Source organism: Oncorhynchus masou, chromosome 29 (assembly GCF_036934945.1).
Source record: "Oncorhynchus masou masou isolate Uvic2021 chromosome 29, UVic_Omas_1.1, whole genome shotgun sequence".
NCBI lineage: Eukaryota > Metazoa > Chordata > Actinopteri > Salmoniformes > Salmonidae > Oncorhynchus > Oncorhynchus masou.
Genome location: NC_088240.1, coordinates 41,453,159 through 41,468,189, shown reverse-complemented (window position 1 = coordinate 41,468,189; position 15,031 = coordinate 41,453,159).

Below are 15,031 nucleotides of genomic sequence, written 5' to 3'. Positions count from 1 at the left end.
TTCCACTTAATAATCTTAGTCAACAATGCTAGTCCAGTAAGGGCACCACACGGTATTTCCTTGTAATGCTAGTGACCTGTGATGCAGGAAGCAAATTACACTACATCCAGTCCCAACGTAACATTTCGTGTAGGATAGTGAGTGTAACGGACCGTGCCCAAGTGCAAGGTATCGAGTTGTGCACATAAGAATGGTGTCACAGCCCCTTGCTTGTGTGTGCATGCATGGGATGCGTTACTGCTAACGGTTGCATGTGTATGTGTGCCAGCAACATACAGTAGGAAACGTCGCTACAGAACGTCTGCATTGGCTCATTCCTATTCTGCACGTTCCACTATCTTAGCGCACTCTCCTTCTGTGATGTGACTTTGTGGAGAAATGGCATTGATAGCTCCTACAGTGGTGCGAGAAAGCATCCCTGATGATCAGCAGCGTTCTAGAAGCGTGCTAGGAGATTGTGTAGGCCACAGTGCTCCTCTGGTCAATGGAAGTTGATTGGGGTCCCATGGTCATGAGAAGGTCAAAATCAGAGTCCTATTCATGTCAGTGTACTTAATAGGCAAGGCAAACCCATTTTGGTGATTTCTGGTATATCTTCAAAATCAATCAATCACAGCACATTTTTGGACACATTCAGCAGTTTTTACCTGATGAAGTACACTACCATTGGAAATGAATGTTGAAAGTTCCGTTCATATTCCTAGAGCTTGACAATGTCGTCACTGATTCCTGTTGACAAGACATTTTGATAAATAGCCCAATGTCAAAACACAGTTTTTTAACGTGTCCAAATCAATAACCGATATGCAGAAACAGTTTGTGATATGTTGAGAACATAAACATACAATGTACTATCTATACATGCTGTGCATGTGCCACAATAGTAATCATATTATTTTTTTAAACAAGCACCTTATAAACTGCACATGCACCAAAACCCTGTTGTTTTGACAAGTGGCAATAAATCCCTGATGTCGATTAAGGTCGTAGGCGCTGTTGAAACTAACAAAACAAAAAAACACGTGGAAACTGGATATCTTTTTTTGATATCACTGGTTAGAGAACAACCTGCAGATGACAGTCAGCTACATTTTGAAGTGATGCATTTTTGATTTAGGGGTTAGCAAAACAGAAAGAGAAACGCAACACTTATTTGTCAATCACTCATGTCGATATCATGTTGAAATCAATTGCCCTAGAGGTGGAAGATGAGGCTGCATGTCTTGTTAAAACTATCACAGCTCAAAAACCACACGGAATCTGGGAATAATGTGTTCATCACTGATTAGAGGACGATTTGTAGAAGACAGAGAGCTACATTTTGAAGTGTTGCATTTGGATTCAAGTGGGTCGCCAACGCGGTAAGTGTAAAGCAACGTTTTTTGTTAATAACTTCCATCGATATCACGCTGAAATCAATCGAACAGAGGGCAAATGGTTGCTATTTCACCCTTTAGTGTGGCCAGTGAAGCACATGAGTATCACTCATGACTTGTAGAAGGCTTATATCTATATTTTGCAATGTCAGATGTTGATTTCGTGAACAGACCACTTTTTCTGTTAGTTAACTTAAACTAATCACAACGTGGCATAAGATATCAACAGTGAGAACGGTTAGCTGCTTTTTAAGGGATAGACCACCCCGAAGTCCTGTGCATCCCGGGGCATGTGACAAAATAAACGGTACAAAACCAAAGATATTGATCTGTTTGAAGCAATAAATCTTAAGTCATCGTAATGACTATAAACTATTATAATAAAACCACCAATCTGAGATTAAAAGGATGTGTAATTCCACTCAATTTTATGGGGGAAAATGCAAACTTGTGTAAGGTAGTAACACAAACTGTCCACATTAGGTAAATTAGCACTGCAATGTACTTTTAATTTAATAATGCAAAACAATTAAACCTGTTAATTTAAGATAATGATATACAGTGCAGTTGAAAATTATTCAGACCATTTGACTTTTTCCACAGTTTGTTATGCTACAGCCTTATTCTAAAATTGATTAAATTAATTAATTTCCTCTCCACACCATACCCCATCATGACAAAGTGAGAACAAGTTTCATTTTTTGTGCTAATTTATAAAAAAGACAAAACTGAAATACCAAATACCGTATTCAGACCCTTTGCAATGAGACTCGAAATTGAGCTCAGGTGCATCCTGTTTACATTCATCATCTGTGGTAAATTCAATTGATTGGATATGATTTGGAAAGGCACACACCTGTCTATATAAGGTCCCACAGTTGGCAGTGCATGTCAGAGCAAAAACCAAGCCATGAGGTCGAAGGAATTGTCCGTGGAGCTACGAGACAGGATTGTATCGAGGCACAGATCTGGGGAAGGGTACCAGAAATTGGATGCGGCATTGAAGGTCCCCAAGAACACAGTGGCCTCCATCATTCTTAAATTTAAGAAGTTTGGAACTACCAAGATTCTTCCTAGAGGTGACCAAGAACCTAATGATCACTCTGATAGGGCTCCAGAGTTCCTCTGTGGGGATGGGAGAACCTTCCAGAAGGACAACCATCTCTGCAGCACTCCACCAATCAGGCCTTTATGGTTGAGTGGCCAGATGGAAGCCATTCCTCAGTAAAAGGCACATGACAGCCCACTTGGAGTTTGCCAAAAGGCACCCAAAGAACTCTCAGACCATGAGAAACTAGATTCTCTGGTCTGATGAAGCCAAGATTGAACTCTTTGGCCTGAATGCCAAGCGTCATGTCTGGAGGAAACCTGGCACCATCCCTATGGTGAAGTATGGTTGGGGCAGCATCATGCTGTGGGGATGTTTTTCAACTGCATGGACTGGGAGAACAGTCCGAATCGAGGGAACGATGACAGAGCAAAGTACAGAGAATTGCTTGATGAAAACCTGATCCAGAGCGCTCAGGAACTCAGACTGGAGAGACAGTTCACCTTCCAACAGGCCAACGACCGTAAGCACACAGCCAAGACAATGCAGGAGTGGCTTTCGGGACAAGTCTCTGAATGTCCTTGAGTGGCCCAGCCAGATCCCAGACTTTAACCCAATCGAACATCTCTGGAGAGACCTGAAATGAGTTGTGCAGCGACGCTCCCCATCCAACCTGACTGAGCTTGAGAGGATCTGCAGAGAAGAATGGGAGAAACTCCCCAAATAAAAGTATACCAAGCTTGTAGCGTCAAACCCTAGAACACCCGAGGCTGTAATCGCTGCCAAAGGTGCTTCAACAAAATACTGAGTAAAGGGTCTGAATACTTATGTAAATGTGATATTTCAGCAAATATTTCTAAAAGCCTGTCTTTGCTTTGTCATTATGGGATATTATGTGTAGATTGATGAGGAAAAATAACTAGTTAATACATTTTAGAATAAGGCTGTAAGGTGACAAAATGTGGAAAACATCAAGGGGTCTGAATACTTGCAAATACGCTGTATGTTGCCCACTCACAAACTATTGCAACAAAGGCATCTATTTCTCAGCATTTAGCCAGAGTTAAATCCTCTCAAACAATGTAACCATGCGCTCTAGACTAGAGCATCCATAGTGTTTATGCAGCAATCTGAACGTTTGACGTCCCTGTACTTAGAATGACTTGAATTACAGGCACACCTTACCAGGAACACTCATACACACAACCCTGTTACTTCATAGAATGTAGGTTCTACCATGTTTAATACTCACCATATAATTACATATATAATAAATGAAAGGATCTCTATGATGCTCCTATGCTCTAAGTTGATATTCATGTCATAAGAAGGAATTCCCCTCAACCACAAATTGAGGATTGGGGAAATCAATCATTCTTTCTCATTGACCCCCTTTGTAAAAGAGCCAACTTTGTCGATTTATTTTTGTTATACAGAAATGACAAAACATGCCGAAAAGCTGCTGTGTTGTTTAATATACACGTAACCAGTAAAAAAATCCCGACCTATGGTTCACAATGCTCAGACTTCGGGAAATAGAGCCTGCGATAACAGCCGTGTGGCTTCAGGCTTTTCGGCATCGGAAATGCGGGGACCCGGTGTCCAAGTAGGCTACAAGTAGCTACACTGAACAAAAATATAAATGCAACATGTAAAGTGTTGGTCCCATGTTTCATGAGCTGAAATAAAAGATCCCAGAAATGTTCCATACGCCCAAAAAGCTTATTCACCTCAAATTTAGTGCACAATGAATTTCATGTTCATTTCTCTACCATAAGCCGGCTCCAATGTTGTTTTAGAGAATTTGGCAGTACCTCCAACTGGCCTCACAACTGCAGACCACGTGTATGGTGTCGTGTGGGCGAGCGGTTTTCTGATGTCAACGTTGTGCCCCACAGTGGCTGTGGGGTTATGGTATGGTCTAAGTATAAACTACAGACAACGAACACAGTTGCATTTTATCGATGGCAATTTGAATGCACAGAGATATCGTGATGAGATCCCGAGGTACAATTGTGTTATTGACTGTATGATTGTTTATCCCATGTGTAACTCTGTGTTGTTTTTGTCACACTGCTTTGCTTTATCTTGGCCAGGTCGCAGTTGTAAATGAGAACACGTTCTCAACTGGCCTACCTAGTTAAATAAAGGTGTAATAATTTTTACAAAAGAATTGTCGTACCGTTCTTCCACCGCCATCACCTCATGTTTCAGCTTGTGGCCCCATGTCACAATTATCTGTACGCAATTCCTGGAAGCTACAAATGTTCCTGTTCTTCCATGGACGGCATACTCACCAGCCATGTCACCCGTTGAGCATATTTGGGATGCTCTGGATTGACATGTATGACAGCATGTTCCAGTTCCTGCTAGTATCCAGCAACTTTGCTAAGCTATTGAAGAGGATTGGGACAACATTCCAAAGGCCACAATCGACAGCCTGGTCAACTCTATGTGAAGAATATGTGTCGCACTGCATGAGGCAAATTGTGATCACACTAGATGCTGACTGGTGTTCTGATCACTGCCCCTACCTTTTTTCAAGGTATCTGTGACCAACAGATGCATATCTGTATTCCCAGTCATGTGAAATCCATAGATTAGGGCCTAAGGAATTCATTTCAATGGACTCATTTCCTTTTATGAACTGTAAAATCTTTGAAATTGTTGCGCGTTGCATTGATATATTTTTTCTCAGCATAGTCCTCTTGTTTGTGTTGTTGATCTTGGCTAGCTTAATGTTCCGGTCGGTAGTTGGCTAGCACTCAAGTGGCTGCTAGCATTGTCAGGAATACAGGCATGTGGGAAGCCCTACAATATGACATTTTTCTAAGTAGTGAGAATGCTCAGGAGATGGCAATGTTGAAAATAATAATAGGAGGACACGGGGGGAAAAAAGGTGACGTTTTTGCTGTGTGCCAATTGGGTTGTTTACCCCACAGGTGGCGGGCTGCGATGTTCTATCTAATTCCTACTGGGACTATCCTCCCAAGACACACACTGCTAGAGCCTCTGAATGGCAAGGAGATTCCTTGGGTGAAGGGAAAATGCCTTTCTACTCTACTGGATGATAGCTAAATAAACCCTGCCATTCACTGTAAGGTGCTCCATCTGGGAGATTGGCAGGACTTGCTGTTGTAATCGATGTAGTAAAACGGCCATAATTAAGGAATTAGAGAAATGGCAAAACCACAGTCGCAATTTTGCCCGGGTTAAAGTAAATAAATGATAGTCCAATTATTAACATTGTTGCATTTTGATGAGGATATGAGTCATTTATTTTCGAAAGAGATGAAAAGGCATTTCCTATATACTAATGTCGAATTCTCATCATCATTACCTGTAGATTATGCAATCAGGAATGAGTGATAGGGTTGAACAATAACCAAACACATATAAGTTTAGACTGTCAAAGACACACTGTGCACCATCTGTCAAAAATACAAAATAGTACTTCACACAATATCAGTTCTGTATTTCACAAAACCTGTTTATGTCCATTTAGGCCAGGCAGAAAATGTCAGTATGAGGGTTTTGCACTTTTTTCTTAGCTCTAGAGCCCACTTCAGAGCCATTAGGCCTTCAGAATAAGATTAGTATTCCCTTCACATGAACACATGGCTGTAAACTATGGAGGTTGAATTATAGGAGAGGTTTATGCTGTAGGTAAGACCAGAGAACACATTACTCTTTCATTCTCTGTCGATACTGTGGCACAGCAACTGATGAAGGAAGGATTAGGCAACAGTAAACACAACTTAACATGTAAGGCCACAACATGTACCATAGGAAAAAATGGAAAAATGCTATTATCTGTGGGTAATTACATTTTTCTTTTTGCTATCTATTTTACTGTGGCTTAGTAAATGCTCTCAGTGAATATAAGTTGACATTACATTCACGTGCATGATTTGTGTACAGGTCATTCGGAAAGTACTCAGACCCCTTGATTTTTTCCACATTTTGTTACGTCACAGCCTTATTCCTCATCAATCTACACACAATACCCCATAATGACAAAGCGAAAATAGGTTATTAGAATATTTATGTTTTCAGAAACAGTTGACTGTGCATGTCAGAACAGAAACCAAGCCATGAGGTTGAAGGAATTGTCTGTAGAGCTCAAAGACAGGATTGTGTCGAGGCACAGATCTGGGGAAGGGTGCCCAAAACATTATGCAGCATTGAAGGTCCCCAAGAACGCAGTGGCCTTCATCATTCTTAAAATGAAAAAGTTTGGAACCACCAAGACTCTTCCTACAGCTGGCTGCCCGGCCAAACTCAGCAATCAGGGGAGAAGGACCTTGGTCAGGGAGGTGACCAAGAACCCAAATGGTCACTCTGACAGAGCTCCAGAGTTCCTCTGTGGAGATGGGAGAACCTTCCAGAAGCACAACCATCTCTGCAGCAAACCACCAATTAGGCCTTCATGGTAGAGTGGCCTGACAGAAGACACTCCTCAGTAAAAGGCACATGACAGCCCACTTGGAGTTTGCCAAAAGGCACCTAAAGGCTCTCAGATCATGAGAAACAAGATGCTCTGGTGTGATGTAACCCAGATTGAACTCTTCGGCCTGAATGCAAAGTGTTTCACCTTCCAACAGGCCAACGACTCTAAGCACACAGCCAAGTCAACGCAGTCTCTGAATGTCCTTGAGCGGCCCAGCCAGAGCCCAGACTTGAACCCGATCAAACATCTCTGGAGAGATCTGAAAATAGCTGTGCAACAACCTGACAGAACTTGAGAGGATCTGCAGAGAAGAAGAATGGGAGAAACTCCCCAAATACAGGTGTGCCAAGCTTGTAGCATCAAACCCAAGAAGACTTGAGTCTGTAATCGCTGCCAAAGGCACTTCAACAAAGTACTGTGTACAAACGTTTTTTGTTTTGTCGTTGTGGGGTATAGTGTGTAGGTTGATGAGGGAAATGTTTTTTAATGCATTTTTGAATAAGGCTGTAACGTAACAAAATGTGGAAAAAGTCAAGGGGTCTGATTACTTTTCCTAATGCACTGTATACTTGTAATTCAAATGTCTTTACTACCTTCAATTAATCATTTCTTGAAACAAAAATGTAATTACACATTTGTCTTACCACATCTGTCTTAGAGCAGTCTCATTGCAATAATAACCTATCATTATCTATGAGGTAGTCAAATAACGTTATTCAATAATTTGGGAAAGAACAATAGATTAGAGTCCACATGCCATTATGTTAATATCTTAAAAACATAATTACGTTTTCTCTGGCAATACAGATCATTGTAACGGCTTTCTTGGTGTGAAGGAGAGTCGGACCAAAATGCGGCAACAAGAAACGTGCAAAAACCAAAACAGTCCTATCTGGTGCCACAAACACAAAGACAGGAACAATCACCCACAAAACCCAACACCAAACAGGCTACCTAAATATGGTTGCCAATCAGAGACAATGACTAACACCTGCCTCTGATTGAGAACCATATCAGGCCAAACATAGAACTAGACAAACTAGACATGTAACATAGAATGTCCATATATCACACCTTGACCAAACAAAACATAGAAACATACAAAGCAAACTATGGTCACACCCCCCAAGGTGCGGACTCCGGCCGCAAAACCTGAACCTATTGGGGAGGGTCTGGGTGGGCATCTGTCCGCGGTGGCAGCTCTGGTGCTGGACGTGGCCTCCACTTCACCATAGTTTTAGTCCTCCACCTTGTCCGCTTCCGTGGTCTCCGGACCACGGCGACCCTACTTAATGACCCCACTGGACTGAGGGGCAGCTCGGGACAGAGGGGCAGCTCGGGACAGAGGGGCAGCTCGGGACGGAGGGGCAGCTCGGGACAGAGGGGCAGCTCGGGACAGAGGGGCAGCTCGGGACTGAGGGGCAGCTCGGGACAGAGGGGCAGCTCGGGACTGAGGGGCAGCTCGGGACTGAGGGGCAGCTCAGCACTGAGAGGAAGCCCAGTACTGAGAGGAAGCCCAGCACTGAGAGGAAGCCCAGCACTGAGTGGAAGCCCAGCCCAGCACTGAGTGGAAGCCCAGCCAGGTAGTTGAATCCAGATCTGGAAGAGTCTGGTTGACTGGCAGATCTGGAAGAGTCTGGTTGACTGGCAGATCTGGAAGAGTCTGGTTGACTGGCAGATCTGGAAGAGTCTGATTGACTGGCAGATCTGGAAGAGTCTGGTTGTCTGGCAGATCTGAAGAGTCTGGCGACTGGCAGATCTGGAAGAGTCTGGCTGACTGGCTGCTCCATCTGACTGACGGCTCTGGCTGCTCCATGCTGACTGGCGGCTCTGGCTGCTCCATGCTGACTGGCGGCTCTGGCTGCTCCATGCAGATAAGCGGCTCTGGCGGCTTCTTGCAGACTGGCAGCTCTGGCTGCTCCTTTCAGACTGGCAGCTCCTTGCAGACTGGCAGCTCCTTGCAGACTGGCAGCTCCTTGCAGACTGGCAGCTCCTTGCAGATTGGCAGCTCCATGCAGACTGGCAGCTCCATGCAGACTGGCAGCTCCATGCAGACTGACAGCTCCGGCTGCTCCATGCAGACTGACATCTCTGGCTGCTCCATGCAGACTGACAGCTCTGGCTGCTCTATGCAGACTGACAGCTCTGGCTGCTCCATGCAGACTGGCAGCTCTGGCTGTGCTAAACGGGCAGGAGACTCCGGCAACGCTGTAGAGGCGGAAGGCTCTGGCAGTGCTAAACAGGCGGGAGACTCCAACAGCGCAGGAGAGGAGGAAGGCTCTGGCTGCGCTGAACAGGCGGGAGACTCCAGCAGCGCAGGAGAGGAGGAAGGCTCCGGCAGCACTGGAGAGGCGAGGCGCACAGTAGGTCTGATGCGTGGTGCTGGCACTGGTGGTACTGGGCCGAGGACACGCACAGGAAGCCTGGTGCGGGGAGCTGCCACCGGAGGGCTGGGGTGTGGAGGTGGTACTGGGTAGACCGGACCGTGCAGGCGCACTGGAGCTCTTGAGCACCGAGCCTGCCCAACCTTACCTGGTTGAATACTCCCGGTTGCTCTGCCAGTGTGGCAAGGTGGAATAGCCCGCACTGTGCTATGCAGGTGAACCGGGGACACCGAGCGTAAGGCTGGTGCCATGTAAGCCGGCCCAAGGAGACGCACTGGGGACCAGATGCGTAGAGCCGGCTTCATGGCATTTGGCTCGACGCTCAATCTAGCCCGGCCAATACGCGGAGCTGGAATAGAACGCACCGGGCTATGCACCCGCACTGGAGACACCGTGCGCACCACAGCATAACACGGTGCCTGCCTGTTCTCTCTAGCCCCCCGGTAAGCACAGGAAGTTGGCGTAGGTCTCCTACCTAGCGTCGCCATACTCTCTGTGAGTCCCCCTCAAGCTTCCTTGCCAACCGTGTTCCCTCATATCGCCGGCTCCTCTCTCCGGCTGCCTCTGCTCTCCTCGCTGCCTCCACCTGTTCCCATGGAAGGCGATCCTTTCCCGCCAGGATCTCCTCCCATGTGTAGCAACCCTTGCCATCCAATATATCGTCCCATGTCCAATCCTCATTGCGCCACTGTTGCTGTTGCCTGTTGTCACGCCGCTTGGTCCTGTTGTGGTGGGTGATTTTGTAACGGCTTTCTTGGTGTGAAGGAGAGTCGGATCAAAATGCGGCGTGGCTATTGAGATTCATGTTTTAATAAAACAACTAAAACACAAACACTATAAAACAAGAAACGTGCAAAAACCAAAACAGTCCTATCTGGTGCCACAAACACAAAGACAGGAACAATCACCCACAAAACCCAACACCAAACAGGCTACCTAAATATGGTTGCCAATCAGAGACAATGACTAACACCTGCCTCTGATTGAGAACCATATCAGGCCAAACATAGAACTAGACAAGTAACATAGAATGCCCACTCATATCACACCCTGACCAAACAAAACATAGAAACATACAAAGCAAACTATGGTCAGGGTGTGACAATCATATTGGCTTACATGAAAATCAGCATAACCTAAACAGAATGTAATGTACAATGTTTTTTGGGGATTTGCTTCCTTTATTAGTGCTGTGTGGCCCTACTTAAAGGGGCTGTTGCGTTTGAGGGATACTTTGGATTTTGGGCCTTTTATCTACCGCAGAGTCAGACGAAATCATGGATACACTTTTTCTGTCTCTGTGTCCAGTATGAAGGAAGTTAGAGGTAGTTTTGTGAACCAGTGCTAACTAGCGTGCACAATGACTTGAAGTCTATGGTAACAGCTAAAATGGAAGTCTATGGTTGCAGCTAGCATTAGTTAGCAATTGCGTTATCGCTAGTTAGCAACTTCCTTCAAACTGCACACAGAGACTTAAAAATGGCAACGACAAGTTCATCTGACTCTGGGAAAGTAGAAAAGGGGTTAATTGCCAAAATCGCAAAGTATCCCTTTAAAACGTCTTCGGGCTCGGGGGCGGTATTTTCACGTCTGGATGAAAAGCGTTCCCAAAGTAAGCTGCCTGCTACTCAGGTCCAGAAGCTAGGATATGCATATAATTAGTAGATTTGGATAGAAAACTCGCTAAAGTTTCTAAAACTGTTAAAATGATGTCTGTTAGTATAACATAACTTATTTGGCAGGCGAAACCCAGAGGACAAATCATCCAGGATTTTTTGTTGTTGTTGAGGTGACTGTGTTTTCAATTGGTTTTCTATGTGAATCTAGATTTCTGAGGCATCTGGTTGCAGTTCCTATGGCTTCCACTAGATGTCTTTAGAAATTGGTTGATGTTTTTCTTTTGAGTAATGAAGAAGTAGCCCTTTCCTTTCTGGGTGTATAGCCAAGTGGACTGTTTTGTTTGGGGCGTGTGACCTGGAACTCACTCCACATTCATTTTATCCTTTATTGAATGCAGTTCATCCCGTCTTAGATTTTTGGATTATTTAAGTTTTAAAATACCTAAAGTTGGATTAGGAAAGTTGTTTAAAATGTTTGATTAGATAATTTGTTGTCATGTTGGGCAAGTTGGAACCAGTGTTTTTCTGAGTCAAACGTGTCAAATAAATGGACATTTTGGAGATATTACGATGGAATTTATCGAACATAAGGACCATTTGTGATGTTTATGGGATATTTTGGAGTGCCAACAGAAGAAGATCTTCAAAGGTAAGGCATGAATTATATTGTTATTTCTGAGTTTTGTGTCGCGCCTGGCGGGTTGAAATGTGATTGTCATATGTTTGTATGGTGGAGTGCTGTCCTCAGATAATCGCATGGTTTGCTTTCGCCGTAAAGCTTTTTTGAAATCTACCCCTAGCTGTAACAGGTTTTTAAGAGAAAATCAACTCAATGTGTTTTACAATAAATTAGATGATTGTGGACTACAGGAAAAGGAGGACCGAGCACTTCCCCATTCTCATCAACGGGCATGTAGTGGAGCAAGTTGAGAGCTTCCAGTTCCTTGGTGTCCACATCACCAACAAACTAACATGGTCCAAGCACACCAAGACAGTCGTGAAGAGGGCACGACAAAACCTATTACCCGACAAGGGAGACTGAAAAGATTTTACATGGGTCCTCAGATCCTCAAAAGGCTTTACAGCTGCACCAGTGAGAACAATGGTTGCATCACTGCCTGGTATGGCAACTGCCTCCGACCACATGGCACTACAGAGGGTAGTGTGTACGGCCCAGTACATCACCGGGGCCAAGCTTCTTGCCATCCAGGGCCTTTATACCAGGCGGTGTCAGAGGAATGCCCTATACATTGTTAAAGACTCCAGCCACCCTAGTCATAGACTGTTCTCTCTGCTACCGCACGGTAAGCGGTACCGGAGCGCCAATTCTATGTCCAAGAGCCTTCTAAAAAGCTTCTTCCACCATTCCAAAAGACTCCTAAACAGCTAATCAAATGGCTACCCAGACTATTTGCATTGCCCCCCCCCCTTCTAAGCTGCTGCTAATCTCTGTTATTATCTATGCATAGTCACTTCAATAACTTTGTACATATTACCTCAATAACCTCGACACCGGTACCCCCTGTATATAGCCCCGCTATTGTTATTTACAGCTGCTCTTTAATTATTTGTTTTTCTTATCTCTTACTTTATTTTTGGGTATTTTATTAGAACTGCATTGTTGGTTAAGGGCTTGTAAGTAAGCAGTTCACTGTAAGGTTGTATTCAGCACGTGATAAATAAAATGTGTTTTTATTTTATTTGAATAAATGCCAGCTCAGCCGCAACAGCTTAAACCCTAGCCAGCAGCTCATGTAGAATTGACTTTGAATTGTATTGAAACAAGGTGACCTAAATGACCCCTCTTTTAGCCACTTGGGCTCCTGAGTGGCGCAGCGGTCTAAGGCACTGCGTCTCTGTGCAAGAGGCATCACTACAGTCCCAGGTTCAAATCCAGGCTGTATCACATCCAGCCCTGATTAAGAGTCCCATAGGGCAGTGTGCAATTGGCCGGTGTAGGCTGTCATTGTAAATAAGAATTTGTTCTTAACTGAATTGCCCTAGTTGAATAAATAATAAATCCCTTAACTCAAACAGGAATCATCAGGAAGTGGGATTCTGCCCAAATGTCAGTTTGGCTAGCCATTGTTCAGAGAACACAGACAATGGAAGATCGCATTAAAGGGAGCACACCCACTGTAATCACGGCAGTATGTATAGGTTAGTATATAATAAACTGATTACAACTGGGTCAAATGGAAAAACCTCCAGGTTGTTTAGTTCTTGTCAACACATGACTTATTTGATGTTGTGGTGTTGGCGTTTATACTTCTGTCAAAAAAATCGTCTTTGACGTGTATCATGTAGCTTTATATGTTTGTCCTTTGAGAGTTATTATACGCAGACTGCTTTCTTCAGTTTTGTGTCTTTTTTTCACAACGCTGCCTGAGGAAGACTCTAGAAGGTGAAACGCGCTGCAGTTGTGCTTCCTGATGTACTATGCTGACTGCTGCAATATGTATCCTTTTGTAAATATTTTCTGTTAATAGTTCACTAAAGTTTATTGCAAAGTACCGGCCACCTACTCCTCTTCTTTCTATGTAGTTCTTATAAAAATGTCAGAGTTTAACAGTATTCTCTCTATCAACTTCATATGGTCGCCTATACTGTAAATGTACTGTCCAGAACAATAAAAAATAATTTTGCAATGTCTCTCATGAGTGTACACACCATATTGGACAGTGGTGGGTCTGATATGACCTGAGAGAAAATGGCCCATTTGTTTGTCACATTCTGCCCCTTCTACCATTACCTGAGCAGAACCATTACAAGGAACTATCTAGCCCAGGGGTATTCAAATGTCTGTCCCATAGGGAGAGGTATTGAGGTATTGCAGGGGGGCTGCAAAAATATAAACGACCGTTTGGGGTCACTTAGAAATGTCATTGTTTGTGAAAGAAAAGCTCATTTTTTGTCATTGAAAATAGTATCAATTTGATGAGAAATACAGTGTAGACATTATTCATGTTATAAATGACAATTGTAGCTGGAAACGGCTGATTTGTTATGGATTTTCTACATATGTGTACAGAGGCCCATTATCAGCAACCATTACTCCTGTGTTCCAATGGCACGTTGTGTTAGCTAATCCAAGTTTATCATTTTAAAATATTAATTGATCATTAGAAAACCCTTTTGCAATTATGTTAGCACAGCTGAAAATTGTTGTCCTGATTAAAGAAGCAATAAAACTGTCCATAGTTATATACTAGTTGAGTATCTGGAGCATCAGCATTTGTGGATTCGATTACAGGCTCAAAATGGGCAGAAACAAATAACTTTCTATCGGAACTCGTCAGTCTATTCTTGTTCGGAGAAATGAAGGCTATTCCATGCGAGAAATTGGCAAGAAACGGAAGATCTCGTACAATGCTGTGTACTACTCCCTTCACAGAACAACTCAAACTGGCTCTAAGCCAGAATAGAAAGAGGAGTGGGAGGCCCTGGTGCACAACTGAGCAAGAGGACAAGTACATTAGAGTGTCTAGTTTGAGAAACAGACGCCTCACAAGTCCTCAACTGGCAGCTTCATTAAATAGTGCCTGCAAAACACCAGCAAAGATCTTACTTTTTGGAGAAATATCCTCTGGTCTGATGAAACAAAAATAGAACAGTTTGGCCATAATGACCATCGTTCTGTTTGGAGGAAAAAGGGGGAGGCTTGCAAGCTGAAGAACACCATCCCAACCGTGAAGCACGGTGTGGCAGCATCATGTTGTGGGGGTGCTTTGCTGCAGGAGGGACTGGTGCATTTCACAAAATAGATGGCATCATGAGGTGGGAAAATTATGTGGATATATTGAAGCAACATCTCAAGACATCAGAACGGGAGGTTAACGCTTGGTCGCAAACGGGTCTTCCAAATGGACAATGACCCCAAGCATACTTCCAAATTTGTGGGAAAATGGCTTCAGTGCAACAAAGTCAAGGTATTGGAGTGGCCATCACAAAGCCCTGACCTCAATCCTATAGAAGATGTGTGGGCAGAACTGAAAAGCGTGTGCGAGCAAGGAGACCTACAAACCTGACTCAGTTACACCAGCTCTGTCAGGAGGAATGGGTCAAAATTCACCCAACTTATTGTGGGAAGCTTGTGGAAGGCTACCCAAAATATTTGACCCAAGTTAAATAATTTAAGACAATGCTACCAAATA